This window comes from Phyllobates terribilis, unplaced genomic scaffold, assembly GCF_046119375.1.
Source record: "Phyllobates terribilis strain yellow unplaced genomic scaffold, ASM4611937v1 Scaffold_2__4_contigs__length_985480577, whole genome shotgun sequence".
NCBI lineage: Eukaryota > Metazoa > Chordata > Amphibia > Anura > Dendrobatidae > Phyllobates > Phyllobates terribilis.
The window spans coordinates 205,423,443-205,448,553 of NW_027362762.1; positions in this window are offsets into that span (position 1 = coordinate 205,423,443).

Here is a 25,111-nt window from a genome sequence, read left to right on the forward strand (position 1 = left end):
AATGGCGGACAACCGGCTGGAATCGACTGGTGATGGGGTCCGATGGCGGGGACCCTCCGGAACCGGCAGGAGACTTCTTTTTGAGGTAAACTTGCACTTTCCTTCAGGCACGCAGTACCCGGGTGTTGCGGGCACGTAATCCTGCCGACTACGCCAAAGTTGACGCGCCCCCTGGGCCATATTCTTTAGGGGGAATATCCGGAGCCGGATCAGATGGGAGTTGTAGTCTTCCGAGTGGCTGTGACCCGGTCCGTGCCCAGGGTGTCAAACTCAGTTGTATGTGGCAGTCCTACAGATGTTATCAAGTTCTTAATGTCGACTACGCCACCCGTTGTGTTGCGGTCACTGTGGCCGCCGCTGCAGCAGGGTCCGCTGAGGCTGGTGGTGTTGGTGCAGCTTGATAGGATAACCCCCAACGGGAGGGGTATAGCCTCAGGGGGATCAGGTGCAGAGGATGGGAGTTGTGGTGATGCAGTGTAGACGGCAATCAGAGACAGAGTCGGGTTATGCAGTTTAGGATGTTTACTCACTGCTGATGTTCTGGTCACTCCAGCTTCGAGTGACCTCCCGAGCCGTGCTGCGTCCACCAGGTTCTGGATCCAGCCAACCCCCAAATAAGTCCGGAGCGTGACCCTGAGCTCTCCTTCTGTCCTTTCTCTGGCCGTCCCCACTATTGATCCACCCAGGTCCAGCTCCCTCGGGCCTTCTGTTGGGAGACCCTTGGCCTCGGGTTCCCTGACCCTCCACGTGGTATGCCTTCGTGGTGGATGTGGTGGGTGACCGTGGCAAACGCTGCCCACGGTCTCCGGTCTCTGGCTGGGGTTTGTTTTTGCCCCCCACCAGCTTGGGTTCCGGTACCCTGTGCCGACTCTTCACCCGGGGATTTAATTTGGGTTCTTGGAGTCCCTTTTCTTCTGTTTCCCCCTCTGGGTCTCTCTCTCTCCTCTCTCACTCTGGGTCTCTCTTCTCCTCCGCTCGCTGACTTTCTCTCTGCAACTGACCCTGTTCTTAGTTGGTGCCCACCTTATATACACCCTCTATGTGCGAGCTCAGGTGACCAGCACCCAATGAGCTCCTATCTTTACCCAGGCTGCTCCCCCTATCTGCCCCTACACTACTTGGGATGTACCACCCCCCTCCCACTCCAGCCAGGAACAGACTCGGTCGTACCTGCACATTTCTAAGTGGGAGTACCGTCGGCCTGTTCCCCGGAAATGGGATGTGTGTAGTGCATGCAGCCTACCGAGCTCAGTTCCACACTCCTTCCTTACCCGGGAGTGGAATATCACACCTCTGGGTTGAGGTGCAATACCCCTGTAGCAGCCGAATCCTCAGGGTGCTACATTCCCCCCTGGTAAATCACAGCACGTCCTCGGGCTGTAAGACAAAAACATCCAAACATACAAATTTTTTTTTTTTTTTTTTCATAAACATATAAAACATATAAAACATTATATATATATAAAACTTTCTCGTCGCCTCTGGCTCCTCCTCCGGTCACTGTGCAACGTGTGACCGGGTAAAGTGCGACAGTCTTTCTAGAAAAATGGTTTTCCTATAAAACCGGTAGGGGGCGCTTTAGGACGCGCAACTAAATACAAGGATATGGCCGCTCTCAGTCCTCGGCCAGTTAAGGAGGGAAAGGGAATGGCTGCTCACAGTCCTCAGCCTGTGGGATTAAGGGTAAACGGGTGAACAGTTCACTCAGCTGGTCCCAACGGGGACTATATTTGCAGTAACAGTTTCTTTATACCCCGATCGGGTAACTATTTACAGCACCTGCTCCGCTGTACTCAACAACGTCTTCCTCCTGCTCCTTCTTTGGGGATCTCAGCTTCAGACCCGTCCGGATCCTCTTGCTCTTCCTCCTCACATCGCAGCTCCTCCTCTGTCAGGCGATGCACATGGAGGGCGTAAGGTCCTTTGGCACACTTGTGCCGGGTAAAGGTGACCTCGTCCCCGATATAAAGGTCACGACCTCTGTGCCCCTCCGGCAGATGGGACTCCACATCTCTGCGCGTGACAAAGACGTCGCCGGGGGTGTTGTGGTCTCTGATGAAGCCCCACCCATGCTGCATGTTGAACTTAATTACAGTCCCGGTGGTGCGGGGACTGTGCGCTGCACGGGGGTCCCTCCTGGTTCAGCTCTTCTGCTCGGCGCTCCTTATTTGGGCCTGTTGTTCCCGGACCCACCTCTCTCTCCGCTCCCTCGCAAACTCCTCGAGCTGCTGTCGGCAGCACTCAGCACGCTCCGCTGCAGCTGCCCTGGTTTCTTGAGTGAACCCCATTAGGTCTTCTCCGGTGGGGTCCCACTCAAATTGGGTCTCTTCAAGCGGGGGCGAGATCCTTATCACGGGCTTCGGAGCCGGAATCAGGGGTGCACACATGGCCCCAACTCTCCTCTGGTGCTCCAGTTCATAATATTTCTGGGGCCAGATGAAAGGCTGCCCGTCCGGCCACGTGTGCTGGGCAAACAAGTCCTCTCCCAGACGCGGCACCCTTGGTTTTACGGGTGCGGGCGCGGTGGTGGTGGCGCCCGGGTTGCCCAGGCCTTGCGGCCAGGCCTGGGGCACCTGGAAGGTGAAAGGCACCGTTAGGACGGCGGCGCCCTGGGCTACCTGGCCTTGCGGCCAGGCCGGAGGCTCCGCGGAGGTAGGGGGCGCTGTTGGTGATGCGACGCCCGAGAATTCTAGGCCCTGCGACCAGGCTGGTGTTACTTCCTGTTTTGCCACGCTCGGGGTCGGTGCGCATGGCGTCACAGGGGTCGCGGCGGCGGCTTCCGGTTGGGGCCTAGTCTGCGTCGGTGACATGGCGTTTTCGGGCACAGCAGGGGGACTTTCGGGCTCTGCGACGGGGAGCTGGGGCAGGTAAGCGGTGTCCCGGTTTGGGGTATAGACGTCCCCTTTACCTGCCTCCATGCGTTCGGCTCCCTTCTCGGCGCCGTCTCCGGCCTTGAGTCCTCCCGCGCCATCCTCAGAGGCGGTCTGTCTCCTCATCTTGGCTGGCGTGCTCCTGGTCTTGGTTTGCTGGGCCATCTCTCGGCTCCACTCCGCCAATGTCTCTCGCTGTACCCGGGCCATCCTCCGTGCGAGGCCCTCCAGGGCAGTCTGTGCACACTCCCGGTCTCGGGGGAGCTGTGCGAGGACCTCCACTAGGCCTAGTGGGGTCGTGGTTTCCAGCAGGCTCCTGACCAACGGGTCGGTGCTGCTCTGCTCCTCTTCCAGCAGGCTCCTGGCCAGCGGGCCGGTGCTGCTCTGCTCTCTCGCCATCTCCGGGTGAGCTTCTCTGCTACTCTTCTCCAGGCTTCTTGCCTCCGGGTGCGCTCGCTCCAGACTGCTCCAGGCGGCACCCATCTTCTCTCTTTTCTTTCGTCTCCTCCCACTTCGAGGGCGGTCCCGGGGCCACTTGGTGACTGTCAGCTCCAGGGGCAGTTCTTTCACGCTGACAGACACCTCTAGCATCACAGTCTCTGTTGGTGGGGGCGGTTTCCACTTTTGGCGCCATTTTCGGTCCTGGCCCACGATGGAAGGCGGCCTCTCGCCATCCTCTGGCACGCCCATAATGGCGTCCGCTCTTCCAAGGCGGGAAACCTTTGGAAATGTCGGGAATCGCTTCCCAGTGGCGGGAAACTCTGCAGATGGCGGGAAAACGCTGTTAATGGCGGACAACCGGCTGGAATCGACTGGTGATGGGGTCCGATGGCGGGGACCCTCCGGAACCGGCAGGAGACTTCTTTTTGAGGTAAACTCGTTCTTTTCTTCAGGCACGCAGTACCCGGGTGTTGCGGGCACGTAATCCTGCCGACTACGCCAAAGTTGACGCGCCCCCTGGGCCATATTCTTTAGGGGGAATATCCGGAGCCGGATCAGATGGGAGTTGTAGTCTTCCGAGTGGCTGTGACCCGGTCCGTGCCCAGGGTGTCAAACTCAGTTGTATGTGGCAGTCCTACAGATGTTATCAAGTTCTTAATGTCGACTACGCCACCCGTTGTGTTGCGGTCACTGTGGCCGCCGCTGCAGCAGGGTCCGCTGAGGCTGGTGGTGTTGGTGCAGCTTGATAGGATAACCCCCAACGGGAGGGGTATAGCCTCAGGGGGATCAGGTGCAGAGGATGGGAGTTGTGGTGATGCAGTGTAGACGGCAATCAGAGACAGAGTCGGGTTATGCAGTTTAGGATGTTTACTCACTGCTGATGTTCTGGTCACTCCAGCTTCGAGTGACCTCCCGAGCCGTGCTGCGTCCACCAGGTTCTGGATCCAGCCAACCCCCAAATAAGTCCGGAGCGTGACCCTGAGCTCTCCTTCTGTCCTTTCTCTGGCCGTCCCCACTATTGATCCACCCAGGTCCAGCTCCCTCGGGCCTTCTGTTGGGAGACCCTTGGCCTCGGGTTCCCTGACCCTCCACGTGGTATGCCTTCGTGGTGGATGTGGTGGGTGACCGTGGCAAACGCTGCCCACGGTCTCCGGTCTCTGGCTGGGGTTTGTTTTTGCCCCCCACCAGCTTGGGTTCCGGTACCCTGTGCCGACTCTTCACCCGGGGATTTAATTTGGGTTCTTGGAGTCCTTTCTTCTGTTTCCCCCTCTGGGTCTCTCTTTCTCCTCTCTCACTCTGGGTCTCTCTTCTCCTCCGCTCGCTGACTTTCTCTCTGCAACTGACCCTGTTCTTAGTTGGTGCCCACCTTATATACACCCTCTATGTGTGAGCTCAGGTGACCAGCACCCAATGAGCTCCTATCTTTACCCAGGCTGCTCCCCCTATCTGCCCCTACACTACTTGGGATGTACCACCCCCGTCCCACTCCAGCCAGGAACAGACTCGGTCGTACCTGCACATTTCTAAGTGGGAGTACCGTCGGTCTGCTCCTCGGAAATGGGATGTGTGTAGTGCATGCAGCCTACCGAGCTCAGTTCCACACTCCTTCCCTACCCAGGAGTGGAATATCACACCTCTGGGTTGAGGTGCAATACCCCTGTAGCAGCCGAACCCTCAGGGTGCTACACATTTTTTAAGCAATTCCACTGCAGAAACGCTTAAACGTTTGGTAGAAGGTCTGCCATGTTCCCCAATGATAATCCGCATGTGCTGTGCACATGCTGCAGAAATTTCCGCTGCGGATTATCATTGTGGAAAAATCCACAGCACTACCAATTATTTTGCGGAAGCTCGGCGTTTTCGCCGCCATTGACTTGCATTGGAACGCATGTAATCCGCATCACTGCCTCTGTACATGCAGAATCCATGCGTTTCAATGTGCGGATGGTACCCGGGTTTGGAGAAGAGGAGACTCTCCTCCAGACCCGGGTACCATAGTACCTGTAAGAAAAAAGAATAAAATAAAAAATAAATATCATAATTACCTTCTGATGGCCCCCGGTGTCTTTATCCGATGCGTCCTGGCTTGCTGGCAGCTCACGAAGGTCTGAAAAGGATCTGCAGCGACGTCATTTAGTCATGTGACGGGTCAAACGACCACTGACGTTGGCAGGCCATCAGAAGGTAATTATATATTTATTTTTTATTTTTTACCATTCTTTTACGGTCACACTATATAAATCCATGCCGGTTGCATAGATTTATATAGTGTGACCAGGTTGTCAAGCAGTTTCCAAGTGATGCTAAAATCACTTGTCAACCCACATGCGGAATTGCAAGTGAAGAACGCTTCACATCTGCATTTCCATGGCATGAAAAACGCATGTAAAATCCGCATGCGTTTTGTTCTGCCAGGGAGATGCAGAAACGCTCAAAAAAATTCCGAAGCATTTCTGCATCGTGGGCACATAGCCTTACATTAATTGTATGACTCAATATTGAGCACACGTAGCCATCTATACACGGCGGGAGGCCGCACGGCGCCACCTATACACGGCGAGAGGCCGCACGGCGGCATCTATACACAGCGGGAGGCCACACGGCGCCATCTACACACAGCAGGGGGCCACATGTAGCCATCTATACACAGCAGGAGGCCGCACAGCGCCATCTATACACAGCAGGAGGCCGCACAGCGCCATCTATACACAGCAGGAGGCCGCACAGCGCTATCTATACACAGCAGGAGGCCGCATGGCGCCCCCTCAGAGACAGCGGGAGGTTGCACGCAGTCACGTACACACAAACATATACAGACATATACATACACGCATACACACATTTGAAACACAAAAATACATAAAACAGACATCACACAATGATATCTGCCTGCACACACACACACACTCAATCACACATACACACACACTCAATCACACATACACACACTCACTCTCACACATACACACTCTCTCATACACTCACTCTCTCATACACACACACACTCTCACACACACAGACTCACCATCCCCCGGCTCGGCTCCAGTCCTCTCCGGAGCAGCACAGCAGGCAGGGCACGCACTGCGTGACGTCACAGCTAGGAGACACGGCCGCGCACAGGGCCGTGTCTCCTAGCCGTGACGCAGCCGGGCCAGCACACAGGGAAGTTAACTGCTGCAGTGCTGGCCTGGCCTGAGAAGAAGCAGCGGCCGTGCGCCGCTGCTGGGGGAGCGGTCCGGGGGCCCCCCTCCACTGTCTGCCAGTATGTGCCGCAGCGCCACACATATAATGAGGGCAATCCGGCCATAGACACCTCGGATTGCCCTCATTACAATCCGCCTATGGGCTCAATGACCGGGGGGGCGGAGCCACCCGGCCGGCTCGGGGCACGAACCAACAAAAAAAAAAACTACAAGAAAAAAAACACACGCTCAGGCGCCTCCCTCCCCGAATTCCAGCACCCTAGGCACGTGGATACAAGTGCCTAAGGGCAAATACGGCCCTGTTTGTAGATAGTAATCAAGACCCTAATCTTTGGAAGGGGATGGCCCAACATATTTCTGAAGGTGCCCAAATGGTTATTGGGCAACAATTTACCAGTGATGTTCCTCAAAATGCAAGGAGAGGAAGGTTGCAAAAAAGTGCAGCGTGTATTACAAAAGAGGAATACGAAGGGACATCAATTGGCAGTCCCACACATGCGCCTAAAAAACTAGCCTGTGCATAAGAGACTGTTTCAAAATGCACTCAGCCATGGATTGCTAAATGTATTTCTGATTTACTTAATTTAATGGGCCACTTTATTATACCCTGATGTAGCCTTAACAACTTACATAAGCCACAACATTATAAATTCAAATATCTGTAAAACCCTTTAAAAATATTTCTCAATACAACCCTAGATCAATTCTAAAGTGGGGTCACTTTTGGGGGATTTTTCCTGTTTTGGCATGTCAGGGGCTCTACATATGTGACATGATGTTTGCTATTTTTTCCAGTCAAATTTGTGCTCCAATTTTCATTTCCTTCTCAGCCCACTCCCCACGACATAAGGTGTATCAGCATACTTGGGAGATTTTAGAGAAACAAATTATGCAGTCTTCTTTCTCATGTTATCCTTGTAAAATAGGAAAATTTGGGACTAAGCCAACATTTTTGGGAAGTAAGCATAATTTTTAATTTTCACGGTCCACTGTTATAAAATTTTATGAGGCACATGTGAATTCAAGATGCTCACTACACCTCTAGATGCATTCTTTGAGTGGTGTAATTTCCAAAATAGTGGAAATTGAGGGGGGATTCTGCTGTTTTGGCACCCTGGGGGCTCTGTAGATGTGACATGACATCCACAATCTATTCTAACCAAATTTGTGATCCAAAATTAAAATAGTACTCCTTCCCTTTTAAGCCCTGCTGTGGGCCAAAACCGTAGTTTCCCATCACATATGGGGTATCGGCATACTCAGGAGAAATTTTACAACAAATTGTGGGGTCCATTTTTTCCTGCTACCCTTGTAAAAATGAAAAAATTGGGATAAAAGCAACATTTTTGTTGGAAAAATGAAAATTTTCATTTTCACTGTCTGTTATAAAATTCCATGAAATACCAATAAGTTTAAGATACTTTCCACACATCTAAATAAATTCCTTGACTTTGGGTTTAGTTTCCAAATGGTGTGACTTGTGGGAGATTTCTGCTGTTTTGGTATAACAGGGGCTCTGCAAATGCAACATGGAGTCTCTTCCAGTCAAATTTGCACTCTAAATATCATAAAGCACTCCTTCCCTTCAGAGCCCTGCCGTGTGCCTAAACAGTAATTTCACAGTGGTTAGTGAGTATCATGTATGGTGGAACTGAAAACCTGTCATTGGAGATTTGGTCTGAATCAGGGGTGAACATATAATTGGTGTAACCCATGCAACCACACAGGAACCCAAAAGGTAAAAAAGGTAAGCGGGCCCACTTCTACCTCCAAAAAAGGTTAAATTGTGCCTTATGATGAACTATTGGGCTTGAAAGGGCCCATATATTGTTCTTGCACACGGGTCCTCTCCTGTCTCTGTCCACCAATGGTCTGATTAAGAGCATAGTATTCTCAAAGAGATGATCTTTTGAAGAGGTTTTTTGTATCTTTTCTGTGAAACTGTTACATTGTCTCAAATCTCCATTAGTGGAGATAGAAACCATATTCCGATTCCATATTGAGTGACTGTGCAATTTAGAGGGGTCTTTTCTGAAAGGTAATAAACAGATACTGCAAAGTAAAGAATATGTCAGCTGGATATAAGATCTGTATTTGCTTTGAGGCAGCATGGCTGGTGCTGAGATCTGTGGAAAGGGTGAAGAAAATCTTGATGAAGCAAAAGTAACACTACGACAGTTGTAGCAGTAGGGTGGGAAATATTGGGTTGCATAATATTGCAGGTAGTACGTGACTTAATATCTGACATAGTATAGTCAAGACTGACGGTTCAGCAGACAGCTGTAGATGGTGATAGCACTTTGGCAAGACTTTGGGCTAGGTAATGATAAATGGAGATACATTAGCTTAATTTTATTCAGCAGTCTGAATATGATGGCAGCGTCTGACTATTAGGTTCGATCCAATGTACCAGTTGAAGTTTTTCATTCATACATGAAATTTGTAGACAAGGACCACATTTTAGTGGAAATTGCAAAGGTTAAACAGTCATATATAAAATTCACTATCTTTGCACAAAAATCAGCTAAATTTGTCTCTATGTTCCAAAAAAGAAAGGTGAGATAAGGAGCATGATCACCCTGCAAATGTACGTTTACTCGAACATATCAAAGGCAAAAGGTTAAAAAAGGCATATATTAGTGACATAAAGGTAGGCCTGCTCTGTTCTGCTCAAAGGTGGCATAAAATTAAAATTCAAACAGACAATTTTAAAGAAGCTCTCCCATATAAAAAAAAAATATATATATTACTAAATGTGTGTATATATTCATGTAATGTAGTGTGAGTTTATTAATATACTCACCTACTGCAGATCTCTCCTGTGTCCAGCGCTGTTCTCCTTCGCTTCTAAGTGAAGTCACCGTAATTGCAACTAGCCGGTTCTTTCTATGCTCTTTGCGTGAGCTGGAAGTATCTTTTATAACAAAAGCCTATGGAGCCTTGTTCTGACATTCCATGGACTTACATTGTAAAAGCCACTTCCAGGTCACACAGAGCTCAGTAGAAATAATCAGGGCTGTCCAGGAATTTCAGGGCCCCATACTGTCAGAATTTTTGGGCCCCTTAACACTCCGCCCGGGCTCCGCCTCTACCCTTTTAACCTTCCACAGTCCCACCATCCACTCTTGGATAAACTCCACTGCACCACGTCCTCACCAATCACACATTAACAGTTCCCATCGAACACCATATCACATACATAGCCAGCAGCTTTTGTTTTGACCAAAAGATTTTTTAAGCCTGCCAACCACGACAAGGTAGACTCTTTTGGCAGGGCCCTACACTACTCTCACCTATTTAACATATCTCTTTTTAGCTATATTTTAATTTATTTTTCTTTAAGGAAATGTGTCACATACATTTTTTAAACTAATTGAAACCAGATTGTGATCATTTTTTTTTATAATCTGTATTTCTGATTGCAGATTATTGTATTCTGTTTCCTGTACATTTATGGAAGCTGCTCTCTTTCATGTTTTGAGATATTGACATTGGGCATATGCATGTATATATATCACAAGATATTAAGTGCCTTTTAATAATCTCACAAACGCATTGGTTAACAATAACCAGAGAGTAGTGAATGCCCTTAACATAAAAGCTTCGTAACACATTCCCACTATATATTTTGGTAACTAAATCTATTTTTCATAAGAGTCATTTAGTTAAATCCTTTGGTCAATTATGTAAACTGCAAAATTATCATCTAACTACAGTGTTGTTATGCACCTGGTGTGCGGTGGCCCTAATCTGTTGCCCCTGGGGCCCGGTGAGCAGAAGCAAAAAGGGGATGGGCCTGGACTGCCAGCATATCAGAACTCCCCCGCTTTGCTTGTGCTCACTGGGCCCCATATACTAGTAAGGGCAATAATGCCTTGATGGCGGCCCTGTTCCTGCCTATCGTGAAATGACACTTGTTGACAGCCCATACTACATGAAGTATGCAGCTAGTCTGCATAGATCATGGGATGACAGACATCCATTGCTGGCTACCTTATAGTTGCCATTTCATGTAAGCATTCATTCAATCTTTATGAAAGCATACATACAGATATATTAATTATTGTCTATCTAATAGGATGATGACAGCTGTCCAGATATGCACTAACTAAGTTCCTGCCTATCGTGAAATGACCTCCGTTGACAGCCCATAGTTCATGAAGTATGCAGCTAGTCTGCATAGATCATGGGATGACGACAACTGTCCAGACCTGCATCCCACCACAAGAACCACCCTGGAGAATGAAATAATTCTCAGTTCTCAAACTGTTGGGGTGCAGCTGTGGGACCCTACTTTCAAAGATGATGTCCTCCACCCAAGTCTCAAAAGGCTGAAAGGGTCTTCAGGAGAAGTGGGTAGTCGAGCTAGTCTAGGCTATCAGACGGTCACCTTTGTAGCTGTACTGTCATCCTTCCTATGGTTCCAATCAGGGGCAGACGTGTTATTGGTGCAACTTGTGTGACTGCACACGGACCAAGAGGTAAGGGGGCCCATTCTACCTCCAAAGCGAAGGAATTGTGCATTATGATGATCTATTGGGCTGCAAAGGGCTCATATATTGTACTTGCACAGGGGCACTCTTCTGTCTGTGTCCACCAGTGGCTCCAATGTAAAACTAATTTCCTGCAATGAGAAACACATCACATTAATAATTTCCAGGCAATCAAGATCAATACAATCAATCCTATCACTACCACTATGGGCTTTAGCAAAGTTGAGAGTATATTGTTTAACCAAACTCAGATAGACCCCATCCCTCCTTGGATATATCTCTAGCTTTTTGTTGCAGCTCCTTTATCTTATCCATGTTTCTCTCAATTGAATCATGTGCATCTTCAATCTATGAGCAGCATTCCTCACCCATAACAGCACAAGTTCCACCTTCAATTGCTAACAGGTAGTCAAGAGCCATTCTGTTCTTTAGGGCAACCTTCCACATTCGGTGACATCACAAACTAATGGGGCCGAATCCAAGAGCCAAAACATTCGGTGACATCACAAGTAGAAGCTAATGGGGGCGAAACCAAGAACCAAAACATTCGGTGACATCACAAGTAGTAGCATATGGGGGCGGAATCAACAACCATAACATTCCGTGACAACACAAGTAGTAGCTTATGAGGGCAGAACCAACAACCATAACATTCCGTGACATCATATGAAGCATGAAAACCAGAGCAAATAGGTATAGGAGGTCCTAAACAAGTAAACAAAAGCAAGAAATAAATCCTAAAAAATATTCTTTATTATAATACTCGTTAAAATTTGGAAAATTTAACAACTAGTATAAACTTACAAAAACCTGAAGATATATCAAGCAGGATGACGGGTATTAAATTCTAAAGTCCCTCATAGAACCATGTGTTCACCCCTACCTATCGCGGAGGTTGGCACCCTAAACTATAAGCGATATGGCGCCCCCGCTCACTGTAGACTAACCCTATTGGTCCCTATATGACCCTATTCTTCAAATGAGCACCAACCAAATATCAAAAGACACCTTAAACACTAAAATATCCCAATAGTGCTACTACACCAGGTATGCCCATATATATGTAGGATAATACAATAAAAGATGCCTAACAAAGATATCAAACAGGGTGAGGGAGTATTAAATATATTTTCTCTCTAAAGTCCCTACTAGGACACCATTTCCACCCCTACTTAACGAGGAGGATGGCGTCCCCCGCTCTCTGTAGACTGACCCTATGACTGACCCTATTAGTCCCTATATAACCTTATTCTAAGATTGTGCACCAACCAAATATCAAAAACATCTTAAACATTGAAATACCCCAGTAATGCTGTAATGCCAAATATACACATATGTGTATGCAGATTATAAAACCATGAACAACATCTAAATATACTCCAGATACAATAATCCTATTGCATGCCCAATTTTTAAGTAAAAAACCTAGAGAATTAGACTCAATCCCTCTAATAAACAATGGTCATAACAGCTCTTCATAGGATACAATATCCCCAAAATATCACTTGATGTGCAATGACATTCATAGAAAATATCTACTTATCGGAATACTGCATATGAACCAAGTCCCGATACGTTTCCCCCTTCTCTATTTTAGGGGTTCATCAGGGTATAGTGGTAAGATGCAATGGTGCCTGCAGTAGAGGACCAAATAAAACGCTAGGGATATTGTATCCTATGAAGAGCTATTATGACCATCGTTTATTAGAGGGATTGAGTCATTCCATGACCTTACAAGTGTTGGCTGTTACTGTCGGCTTCCATTGAAGTGCATTGCCCAATATACTGGAGATCAAACAATATGAATCCAACCAATGTGGGGAATATTTGAATAGTTTCACTCTATATGGAGCTAATATGTACAGTTGTGCTCAAAAGTTTACATACCCCGGCAGAAGTTTCTTGGTCTTGTTTCAGAGAATATGAATGATAACCAAAAAAATTTCTCCACTCATGGTTATTGGTTGGGTGAAGACATTTATTGTCAAACTACTGTGTTTTCACTTTTTAAATCTTAATGACAACCAAAAACATCCAAATAACTCTGATCAAAAGTTCAAATACCCCAGTTCTTAACACCGTGCATTGACCCGTCTAACATCAATGACAGCTTGAATTCTTTTGTGGTAGTTGTGGATGAGGTTCTCTATTTTCTCAGATGGTAAAGCTGCCCCATTCTTCTTGGTAAAAAGCCTCCAGATCCTGTAAATTCCTGGGCTGTCTAGCATGAACTGCGCACTTGAGATCTCCCCAGAGTGGCTCAATGATGTGAGGTCAGGAGACTGAGATGGCCACTCCAGAACCTTCACTTTGTTCTGCAGTAGCCAAAGACAGGTCGACTTGGCCTTGTGTTTTGGATCGTTGTCATATTGGAACGTCCAATTGCATCCCATGCGCAGCTTCCGGGCTGATGACTGCAAATTCGCCTCCATTTGCTGAAAATGTGCTGCATTCTTATTTCCTTCAGCTTTTACCAAGTTTTCTGTGCCTTTGTAGCTCACACATCCCCAAAACATCTGCGATTCACCTCTGTGTTTTACAGAAGGAATGGTATTCCTTTCATCATAGGCCTTGTTGACCTCTCTCCAAATGTAACGTTTATGGTTGTGTCCAAAAAGTTAAATTTTGGTCTCATCACTCCAAATTACCTTGTTCCAGAAGTTTTGAGGCTTGTCTCTGTGCTGTTTGCCGTATTTGTAGGCGAGATAATTTGTGGCATTTGCGCAGTAAATACTGGCGACTTGACCATGCAGCCCATTTTTCTGCATAGAGCCATTGACAATTCTTTTGCTTACCCCATGACTCACAATCCAGAAATGTCAGTGGCTGGATGAAAGATGCAAGAGTCTGTATGGATCCCAGAAACTCACTCAGCTTTTATGCACACACACTGATTACAGGCAAACAGGTCACAGGTGAGAATGTTACATTTAGTAGCCATTTCAACCCATTTGTGTCAAATTCTGTGCATGTTGTCAGGCCAAAATCCCAGGGTATGTGAACTTTTGATCAGGGTCATTTGTTTTTGGTTGTCATTAAGATTTAAAAAGAGAAAACACAGTAGTTTGACAATAAATGGCTTCACCCAACCAATAACCATGAGTGGAAAAAAAGTTTTTTGTTATTATTCATATTCTCTGAAACAAGGCCAAGAAAGCGAAAATTCTGCTGGGGTATGTAAACTTTTGAGCACAACTGTATATACATTGGTGTGGTACAAGGATTTCCCAATATTGGTTGGATTTATAATTTTGATCTGGACTATATATTACTATATGGCTCAATAACACCTGACAATTACATAATTATCTCCAGGGTACATGTGTTCTCTTTACAGGATATAACTTTAATCTCCCAGATTTGGATGATTCTAAAGCAATACATGGCCCAAAAATCGAGAAGTCGTCATGTTCCAGTTATGGCTGAGGGGATTTTCTCAATTAGAACTATTCTATGGATCTGATGAGCAAGAAAGTCAGAAAATAATAAAATGTGATGGATAATCGGTAAATCATTGTCATTTCTGTACTTGGAGATAAATCCTGTCACAGCCTATATATCCCTCTACTATTGGAAGAAATTCTGTAAAATATGGACATCACCTAATCTGAAGAGTTCACTATTTGTTTTGGGCTTGCTTGTATTATATAGAATAAAGACTCCTTAATGAATAAAAAATAAATGAGAAATAGATGATAGAAGAGAATGAAGGACACAACAAGGTGTGACATAGAACCGACTTACCTCTCTCCACGATCTGCAAGCCTCAAATGGAATGTTGGCTCTGCAGCTCCTACTATAATGTGTGTGATGTCATAATGATGTCATAATGCAAGGGGGTGGAGCCAGAAACCGCAACATTCCATGACATCATCAGCAGGAGCAGCAGCTGTTATTTAAATGGACCAGACCAGGCCATGAAATCAATTCATTACCATATAGATTAAATAGACTCTAATATACACCTTGGTCTCTGAAACCTTTTACAAAATGCCACAATGTCACTATTGCCATACAATGTAATTCCGGAGTAGTTTCTACTAATTTGAATAGTGATAAATCCACAATAATAACCCATATATCCCAGTAATACAGATTAGATTATATGGATGGTTGGATGGGGAGGTGGATATACTACTGTAGATTAAATGGCCAGTAAATAGGATAGGACACTATAGACAATGTTACTATATACCAGGGATGGGCAATTAATTTTCCCGAGGGGCTACATCGTTGTGGGGGGCTGAACCAATAGGCGGAAACAAATTCTTCTCAATATTAATATTAACATATGAATTACAATTATTATTTTATATTAATAATAATTGTATCACTTAACATTAAGCAGTTTGCTGTACTGTCATCTATTATATAGGTACTGTTGTCAGGGATGCCACCAGGAATTAGTGCCGCTCTGCACAGTAACAGGATCCCCATCCTCACTGAAACCAGAATCCTCAAAAATAAAATACATAACAGCAGTAATAATATCCCTTAATTAGCCCCTACAATAATAATGTCCCACATCCTGGCCCCATGTCTCCATCCTGCTCCCATGTCTCCATTTGTCTCCATCCTGCTCCTATTGTCTCCTTCCTGTCCCCATTGTCTCCATCTGTCTCCATTCTGCCCCCAATGTATCCATTCTGCCCCATGTTTACAACTTACCTCCAATGTCTTCATCCAGCCCCCATGCCTTTCCATCAAGCCCCCATGTCTCTCCATCCTGACCCCATGTCTCTCCGTTGATCCCTTATGTCTCTCTGTTGTGCCCTCATGCCTCTCTGTTGTGCCCTCATGTCTCTCCATTACAAAAAAAATGTTTTAAAAGAAAAAAGTTTCTCCTTACCTTGCCACGATCCAGCAGCGCCTGGCTTACCCATCATCCGAGGCACGGTCGCCGGCATGAAGGGGGGAGGCACAGGGTCGGTAACAACACACTGTAGGCCAGAACTGAGTTCTCTTCTGCCTGTGTCCCCTCTTCTATTAAGGACTGAGAGTGGGGTGTATTGTGTGATGGAGGATTTTCCTTACTTACTGTTACATTGTCCATGGGAGTGGAACCGACTTCAAATAAGATAGGAGATCGTAGATCTGGATTAACAAACTCACTTTTACTGTGCAATTCTTCTACACACGGCTGCAGCATACAGATTAACACATGGTCTTTTGTTATTGAAGTACTCTTGGTTATATGCCTTTCCAGTGTTCGTCCCCATCCCGTCCTGAGACCCACGACCTTCCACTTCTTCTGCGACCCAGTTGAGATTCTCCCCATGAGGGATACAGAGGCCTGCTTCTCAGTACCTCTTGTAGGCTTTTAGCCCAGGACTGTGCTGGCATCCAGATCAAGCATTAAACGTGTCCTCTGTTCAGAAAACTTGCGCTGATAAAACACTTTCTCCACCGCTGTATCTGCTTGCTGGAACCTGTCTTCCTGTCTGTACAGCCTTCCTTCTGCACTCCACTCTCTTGTATAGGACCTGCACCGGTCCTGTTCTATAAGGGTTGTGGACCCAAAACTAGGGTGGCCAGCTAACTAACTGCCTAAAAATAACATATAACATAACACATTTAACCCACTTGTTGCCATGGTGTCTTCATCAGCCCGCCACTCTTTTTCACATGAACAATATATTGACCCTAGGGATAAATCACACAACTTATAACTACACAGCACACACATTCAACATATTATTTTAACTCTGTCAACCCACTTTTTGCCATGGTGTCTTCATCAGCCCGCCACCCTCCTTCGGGCGCATGATAGTGACGTCATATGCCAATGACATGCGTGCTGATGTCAGCTGCTGGCCTGTGATTGGCTGGCCGCTGTTAACTATTGCCATGCGGGAAGCTTCGATAGATTTCAAGCGAACTGAAACGGCAGTTACCCTGCTGGTGCCCGGGGAGAAAATGAATGGGGGCCCGACTGGGCCCCTCTGCCTGCCAGGCCCCATACGCCAGTAAGGGCAGTAATGCCCTGTTGGCGGCCCTGGAAATGTTATGATGGTCACACAATGGTTAAGAATAATTTATCATGCTACGTGGTGGGAACCAGGATATATACAGGTGCATCTAACTAAATTAGAATATCATCAAAAAGTTAATTTATTTCAGTTCTTCAATACAAAAAGTGAAACTCATATATTATATAGAGTCATTACAAACAGAGTGATCTATTTCAAGTGTTTATTTCTGTTAATAATTGTGGAGACTACTGAAACAGACTAAGGACCTTTTTAAATGCTTAGGAAGGCTTTGCAGGTGTTTGTTAATTATTTTAAATTACTGAGATAATGACTTTTGTGTTTTCATTGGCTGTAAGCCATAATCATCAACATTAACAGAAATAAACACTTGAAATAGATCACTGTTTGTGATGACGCTATATAAGTTTCACTTTTTGTATTGAAGAACTGAAATAAATTAACTTTTTGATGATATTCTAATTTATTGAGAAGCACCTGTATATGTTAATCTTTTCACTTATTCATTTATCAAATTTTTCCTGTTTTTTTAACCCTTTCTTTATTTTTTCTGTGTTTTCATTTTTTTCTTTCTCCTCCTTCTTCCCCCCTTTCTTCTTTAGCTCCATTGTCCTTTTCTTTCTCCATGTCTCTATGTACTCCGCTTTATATTCCATGTGACCATACACCTATCATTTTATTTCTTTTGTCACACCACATCTCTTAATATGTTTGTTTGTTCCTTTGTTTTCTTTTGTTTTCAATTATACTCTTTTTTTTTTTCTTTTTCTCGTTTTTTTCTTTTCTCTTTTACTTATATATGACTCCCCCTTTTTATGTCTTGTTTCATCATGGTATTACATTTGATTTGTTTTCATTATTGTCTCCTTTTTTTGTTTTTCTTTATTTTTTCATTTTTCAATAAATCATGTGTGGTACACAGAGATCACTGTGAGTCTGCAGAACGGTGACATTACTAAGAAGAGGGGAAGAACAGCGCTGGACACGGGAGAGAGCAGCGCTAGGTAGGGCCGTATTTGGAGTATCTGCTGCCCTAGGCGCTGTCAGTGGTCGCCCCCCCCGTCACGTCCCCCCCACGTCGTGCCCCCCTCTCATCCAATATCTTCCCCCCCCCGTCTCGGTCGTTTCCCCAAGTTTCATGTAGCTTCCCCCCCCCCATTCCATGTAGCACATATAAAAGATTGGGGTGGGGGGGGAGCGGCCCACACAGACCACAGGACTGCAGCATTGCATATGGGGGTGGGGAGGGATGGGAGAGGCCCACACAGACCACAGGGCTGCAGCATTGCATATGGGGGTGGGGGGATGGGAGCGGCCCACACAGACCACAGGGCTGCAGCATTGCATATGGGGGTGGGGGGGATGGGAGCGGCCCACACAGACCACAGGGCTGCAGCATTGTATATGGAGGTTGGGGGGGATTGGAGCGGTCCACACAGACCACAGGGCTGCAGCATTATATTTGGATATGGGGGGGAAGGGAGCGGCCCACACAGACCACAGGGCTGCAGCATTGTATATGGGGGGGGTGGGAGCGGCCCACACAGACCACAGGGCTGCAGCACTGTATATGGGGGTGGGGGGGATGGGAGCAGCCCACACAGAACTGGGCTGCAGCAGGCACTGCAGCATTGCATATGGCCCATCAGCAGACAGCTGTAGATGGTGATAGCACTTTGGCAAGACTTTTGGCTAGGTAATGATAAATGGAGATACATTAGCTTAATTTTATTCAGCAGTCTGAATATGATGGCATCGTCTGACTATTAGGTTCGATCCAATGTACCAGTTGAAGTTTTTCATTCATACATGAAATTTGTAGACAAGGACCACATTTTAGTGGAAATTGCAAAGGTTAAACAGTCATATATAAAATTCACTAATTTTGCACAAAAATCAGCTAAATTTGTCTCTATGTTCCAAAAAAGAAAGGTGAGAAAAGGAGCATGATCACCCTGCAAATGTACGTTTACTCGAACATATCAAAGGCAAAAGGTTAAAAATGGCATATATTAGTGACATAAAGGTAGGCCTGCTCTGTTCTGCTCATAGGTGGCATAAAATTAAAATTCAAACAGACAATTTTAAAGAAGCTCTCCCATATAAAAAAAAAAAAAATATATATATATATATATATATATATATTATTAAATGTGTGTATATATTCATGTAATGTAGTGTGAGTTTATTAATATACTCACCTACTGCAGATCTCTCCTGTGTCCAGCGCTGTTCTCCTTCGTTTCTAAGTGAAGTCACCGTAATTGCTACTAGCCGGTTCTTTCTATGCTCTTTGCGTGAGCTGGAAGAGTCTTTTATAACAAAAGCCTATGGAGCCTTGTTCTGACATTCCATGGACTTACATTGTAAAAGCCACTTCCAGGTCACACAGAGCTCAGTAGAAATAATCAGGGCTGTCCAGGAATTTCAGGGCCCCATACTGTCAGAATTTTTGGGCCCCTTAACACTCCGCCCGGGCTCCGCCTCTACCCTTTTAACCTTCCACAGTCCCACCTTCCACTCTTGGATAAACTCCACTGCACCACGTCCTCACCAATCACACATTAACAGTTCCCATCGAACACCATATCACATACATAGCCAGCAGCTTTTGTTTTGACCAAAAGATTTTTTAAGCCTGCCAACCACGACAAGGTAGACTCTTTTGGCAGGGCCCTACACTACTCTAACCTATTTAACATATCTCTTTTTAGCTATATTTTAATTTATTTTTCTTTAAGGAAATGTGTCACATACATTTTTTAAACTAATTGAAACCAGATTGTGATCATTTTTTTTTATAATCTGTATTTCTGATTGCAGATTATTGTATTCTGTTTCCTGTACATTTATGGAAGCTGCTCTCTTTCATGTTTTGAGATATTGACATTGGGCATATGCATGTATATATATCACAAGACATTAAGTGCCTTTTAATAATCTCACAAACGCATTGGTTAACAATAACCAGAGAGTAGTGAATGCCCTTAACATAAAAGCTTCGTAACACATTCCCACTATATATTTTGGTAACTAAATCTATTTTTCATAAGAGTCATTTAGTTAAATCCTTTGGTCAATTATGTAAACTGCAAAATTATCAGTTAACTACAGTGTTGTTATGCACCTGGTGTGCGGTGGCCCTAATCTGTTGCCCCTGGGGCCCGGTGAGCAGAAGCAAAAAGGGGATGGGCCTGGACTGCCAGCATATCAGAACTCCCCCGCTTTGCTTGTGCTCACTGGGCCCCATATACTAGTAAGGGCAATAATGCCTTGATGGCGGCCCTGTTCCTGCCTATCGTGAAATGACACTTGTTGACAGCCCATACTACATGAAGTATGCAGCTAGTCTGCATAGATCATGGGATGACAGACATCCATTGCTGGCTACCTTATAGTTGCCATTTCATGTAAGCATTCATTCAATCTTTATGAAAGCATACATACAGATATATTAATTATTGTCTATCTAATAGGATGATGACAGCTGTCCAGATATGCACTAACTAAGTTCCTGCCTATCGTGAAATGACCTCCGTTGACAGCCCATAGTTCATGAAGTATGCAGCTAGTCTGCATAGATCATGGGATGACGACAACTGTCCAGACCTGCATCCCACCACAAGAACCACCCTGGAGAATGAAATAATTTTCAGTTCTCAAACTGTTGGGGTGCAGCTGTGGGACCCTACTTTCAAAGATGATGTCCTCCACCCAAGTCTCAAAAAGCTGAAAGGGTCTTCAGGAGAAGTGGGTAGTCGAGCTAGTCTAGGCTATCAGACGGTCACCTCTGTAGCTGTACTGTCATCCTTCCTATGGTTCCAATCAGGGGCAGACGTGTTATTGGTGCAACTTGTGTGACTGCACACGGACCAAGAGGTAAGGGGGCCCATTCTACCTCCAAAGCGATGGAATTGTGCATTATGATGATCTATTGGGCTGCAAAGGGCTCATATATTGTACTTGCACAGGGGCACTCTTCTGTCTGTGTCCACCAGTGGCTCCAATGTAAAACTAATTTTCTGCAATGAGAAACACATCACATTAATAATTTCCAGGCGATCAAGATCAATACAATCAATCCTATCACTACCACTATGGGCTTTAGCAAAGTTGAGAGTATATTGTTTAACCAAACTCAGATAGACCCCATCCCTCCTTGGATATATCTCTAGCTTTTTGTTGCAGCTCCTTTATCTTATCCATGTTTCTCTCAATTGAATCATGTGCATCTTCAATCTATGAGCAGCATTCCTCACCCATGACAGCACAAGTTCCACCTTCAATTGCTAACAGGTATTCAAGAGCCATTCTGTTCTTTAGGGCAACCTTCCACATTCGGTGACATCACAAGCTAATGGGGCCGAAACCAAGAGCCAAAACATTCGGTGACATCACAAGTAGAAGCTAATGGGGGCGAAACCAAGAACCAAAACACTCGGTGACATCACAAGTAGAAGCTAATGGGGGCGAAACCAAGGACCAAAACATTCGTTGACATCACAAGTAGTAGCATATGGGGGCGGAACCAACAACCATAACATTCCGTGACATCACAAGTGGTAGCTTATGGGGCCAGAACCAACAACCATAACATTCAGTGACATCATATGAAGCATGAAAACCAGAGCAAATAGGTATAGGAGGTCCTAAACAAGTAAACAAAAGCAAGAAATAAATAATAAAAAATATTCTTTATTATAATACTCGTTAAAATTTGGAAAATTTAACAACTAGTATAAACTTACAAAAACCTGAAGATATATCAAGCAGGATGACGGGTATTAAATTCTAAAGTCCCTCATAGAACCATGTGTTCACCCCTACCTATAGCGGAGGTTAGCACCCTTAACTATAAGCGATATGGCGCCCCCGCTCACTGTAGACTAACCCTATTGGTCCCTATATGACCTTATTCTTCAATTGAGCACCAACCAAATATCAAAAGACACCTTAAACACTAAAATATCCCAATAGTGCTACTACACCAGGTATGCCCATATATATGTAGGATAATACAATAAAAGATGCCTAACAAAGATATCAAACAGGGTGAGGGAGTATTAAATATATTTTCTCTCTAAAGTCCCTACTAGGACACCATTTTCACCCCTACTTAACGAGGAGGATGGCGTACCCCGCTCTCTGTAGACTGACCCTATGACTGACCCTATTACTCCCTATATAACCCTATTCTAAAATTGAGCACCAACCAAATATCAAAAACATCTTAAACATTGAAATACCCCAGTAATGCAGTAATGCCAAATATACACATATGTGTATGCAGATTATAAAACCATGAACAACATCTAAATATACTCCAGATACAATAATCCTAATGCATGACTAATTTTTAAGTAAAAAACCTAGAGAATTAGACTCAATCCCTCTAATAAACAATGGTCATAACAGCTCTTCATAGGATACAATATCCCCAAAATATCACTTGATGTGCAATGACATTCATAGAAAATATCTACTTATCGGAATACTGCATATGAACCAAGTCCCGATACGTTTCCCCCTTCTCTATTTTAGGGGTTCATCAGGGGATAGTGGTAAGATGCAATGGTGCCTGCAGTAGAGGACCAAATAAAACGCTAGGGATATTGTATCCTATGAAGAGCTATTATGACCTTTGTTTATTAGAGGGATTGAGTCATTCCATGACCTTACAAGTGTTGGCTGTTACTGTCGGCTTCCATTGAAGTGCATTGCCCAATATACTGGAGATCAAACAATATGAATCCAACCAATGTGGGGAATATTTGAATAGTTTCACTCTATATGGAGCTAATATGTACAGTTGTGCTCAAAAGTTTACATACCCCGGCAGAAGTTTCTTGGTCTTGTTTCAGAGAATATGAATGATAACCAAAAAAATTTCTCCACTCATGGTTATTGGTTGGGTGAAGACATTTATTGTCAAACTACTGTGTTTTCACTTTTTAAATCTTAATGACAACCAAAAACATCCAAATGACCCTGATCAAAAGTTCAAATACCCCAGTTCTTAATACCGTGCATTGCCCCGTCTAACATCAATGACAGCTTGAATTCTTTTGTGGTAGTTGTGGATGAGGTTCTCTATTTTCTCAGATGGTAAAGCTGCCCCATTCTTCTTGGTAAAAAGTTTCCAGATCCTGTAAATTCCTGGGATGTCTAGCATGAACTGCGCGCTTGAGATCTCCCCAGAGTGGCTCAATGATGTGAGGTCAGGAGACTGAGATGGCCACTCCAGAACCTTCACTTTGTTCTGCTTTAGCCAATGACAGGTCGACTTGGCCTTGAGTTTTGGATCGTTGTCATATTGGAACGTCCAACTACATCCCATGCGCAGCTTCCGGGCTGATGACTGCAAATTCGCCTCCATTTGCTGAAAATGTGCTGCATTCATATTTCCTTCAGCTTTTACCAAGTTTCCTGTGCCTTTGTAGCTCACACATTCCCAAAACATCTGCGATTCACCTCCGTGTTTTACAGAAGGAATGGTATTCCTTTCATCATAGGCCTTGTTGACCTCTCTCCAAATGTAACGTTTATGGTTGTGTCCAAAAAGTTACATTTTGGTCTCATCACTCCAAATTACCTTGTTCCAGAAGTTTTGAGGCTTGTCTCCGTGCTGTTTGGCGTATTTGTAGGCGAGATAATTTGTGGCATTTGCGCAGTAAATACTGGCGACTTGACCATGCAGCCCATTTTTCTGCATAGAGCCATTGACAATTCTTTTGCTTACCCCATGACTCACAATCCAGAAATGTCAGTGGCTGGATGAAAGATGCAAGAGTCTGTATGGATCCCAGATACTCACTCAGCTTTTATGCACACACACTGATTACAGGCAAACAGGTCACAGGTGAGAATGTTACATTTAGTAGCCATTTCAACCCATTTGTGTCAAATTCTGTGCATGTTATCAGGCCAAAATCCCAGGGTATGTGAACTTTTGATCAGGGTCATTTGTTTTTGGTTGTCATTAAGATTTAAAAAGAGAAAACACAGTAGTTTGACAATAAATGTCTTCACCCAACCAATAACCATGAGTGGAAAAAAAGTTTTTTGTTATTATTCATATTCTCTGAAACAAGGCCAAGAAAGCGAAAATTCTGCTGGGGTATGTAAACTTTTGAGCACAACTGTATATACATTGGTGTGGTACAAGGATTTCCCAATATTGGTTGGATTTATAATTTTGATCTGGACTATATATTACTATATGGCTCAATAACACCTGACAATTACATAATTATCTCCAGATTACATGTGTTCTCTTTACAGGATATAACTTTAATCTCCCAGATTTGGATGATTCTAAAGCAATACATGGCCCAAAAATCGAGAAGTCGTCATGTTCCAGTTATGGCTGAGGGGATTTTCTCAATTAGAACTATTCTATGGATCTGATGAGCAAGAAAGTCAGAAAATAATAAAATGTGATGGATAATCGGTAAATCATTGTCATTTCTGTACTTGGAGATAAATCCTGTCACAGCCTATATATCCCTTTACTATTGGAAGAAGTGCTGTAAAACATGGGCATCACCTAATCTGAGGAGTTCACTATTTGTTTTGGGCTTGCTTGTATTATATAGAATAAAGACTCCTTAATGAATAAAAAATAAATGAGAAATAGATGATAGAAGAGAATGAAGGACACAACAAGGTGTGACATAGAGCCGACTTACCTCTCTCCACGATCTGCAAGCCTCAAATGGAATGTTGGCTCTGCAGCTCCTACTATAATGTGTGTGATGTCATAATGATGTCATAATGCAAGGGGGTGGAGCCAGAAACCGCAACATTCCGTGACATCATCAGCAGGAGCAGCAGCTGTTATTTAAATGGATCAGACCAGGCAATGAAATCAATTCATTACCATATAGATTAAATAGACTCTAATATACACCTTGGCCTCTGAAACCTTTTACAAAATGCCACAATGTCACTATTGCCATACAATGTAATTCCGGAGTAGTTTCTACTAATTTGAATAGTGATAAATCCACAATAATAACCCATATATCCCAGTAATACAGCAGATTAGATTATATGGATGGTTGGATGGGGAGGTGGATATACTACTGTAGATTAAATGGCCAGTAAATAGGAGA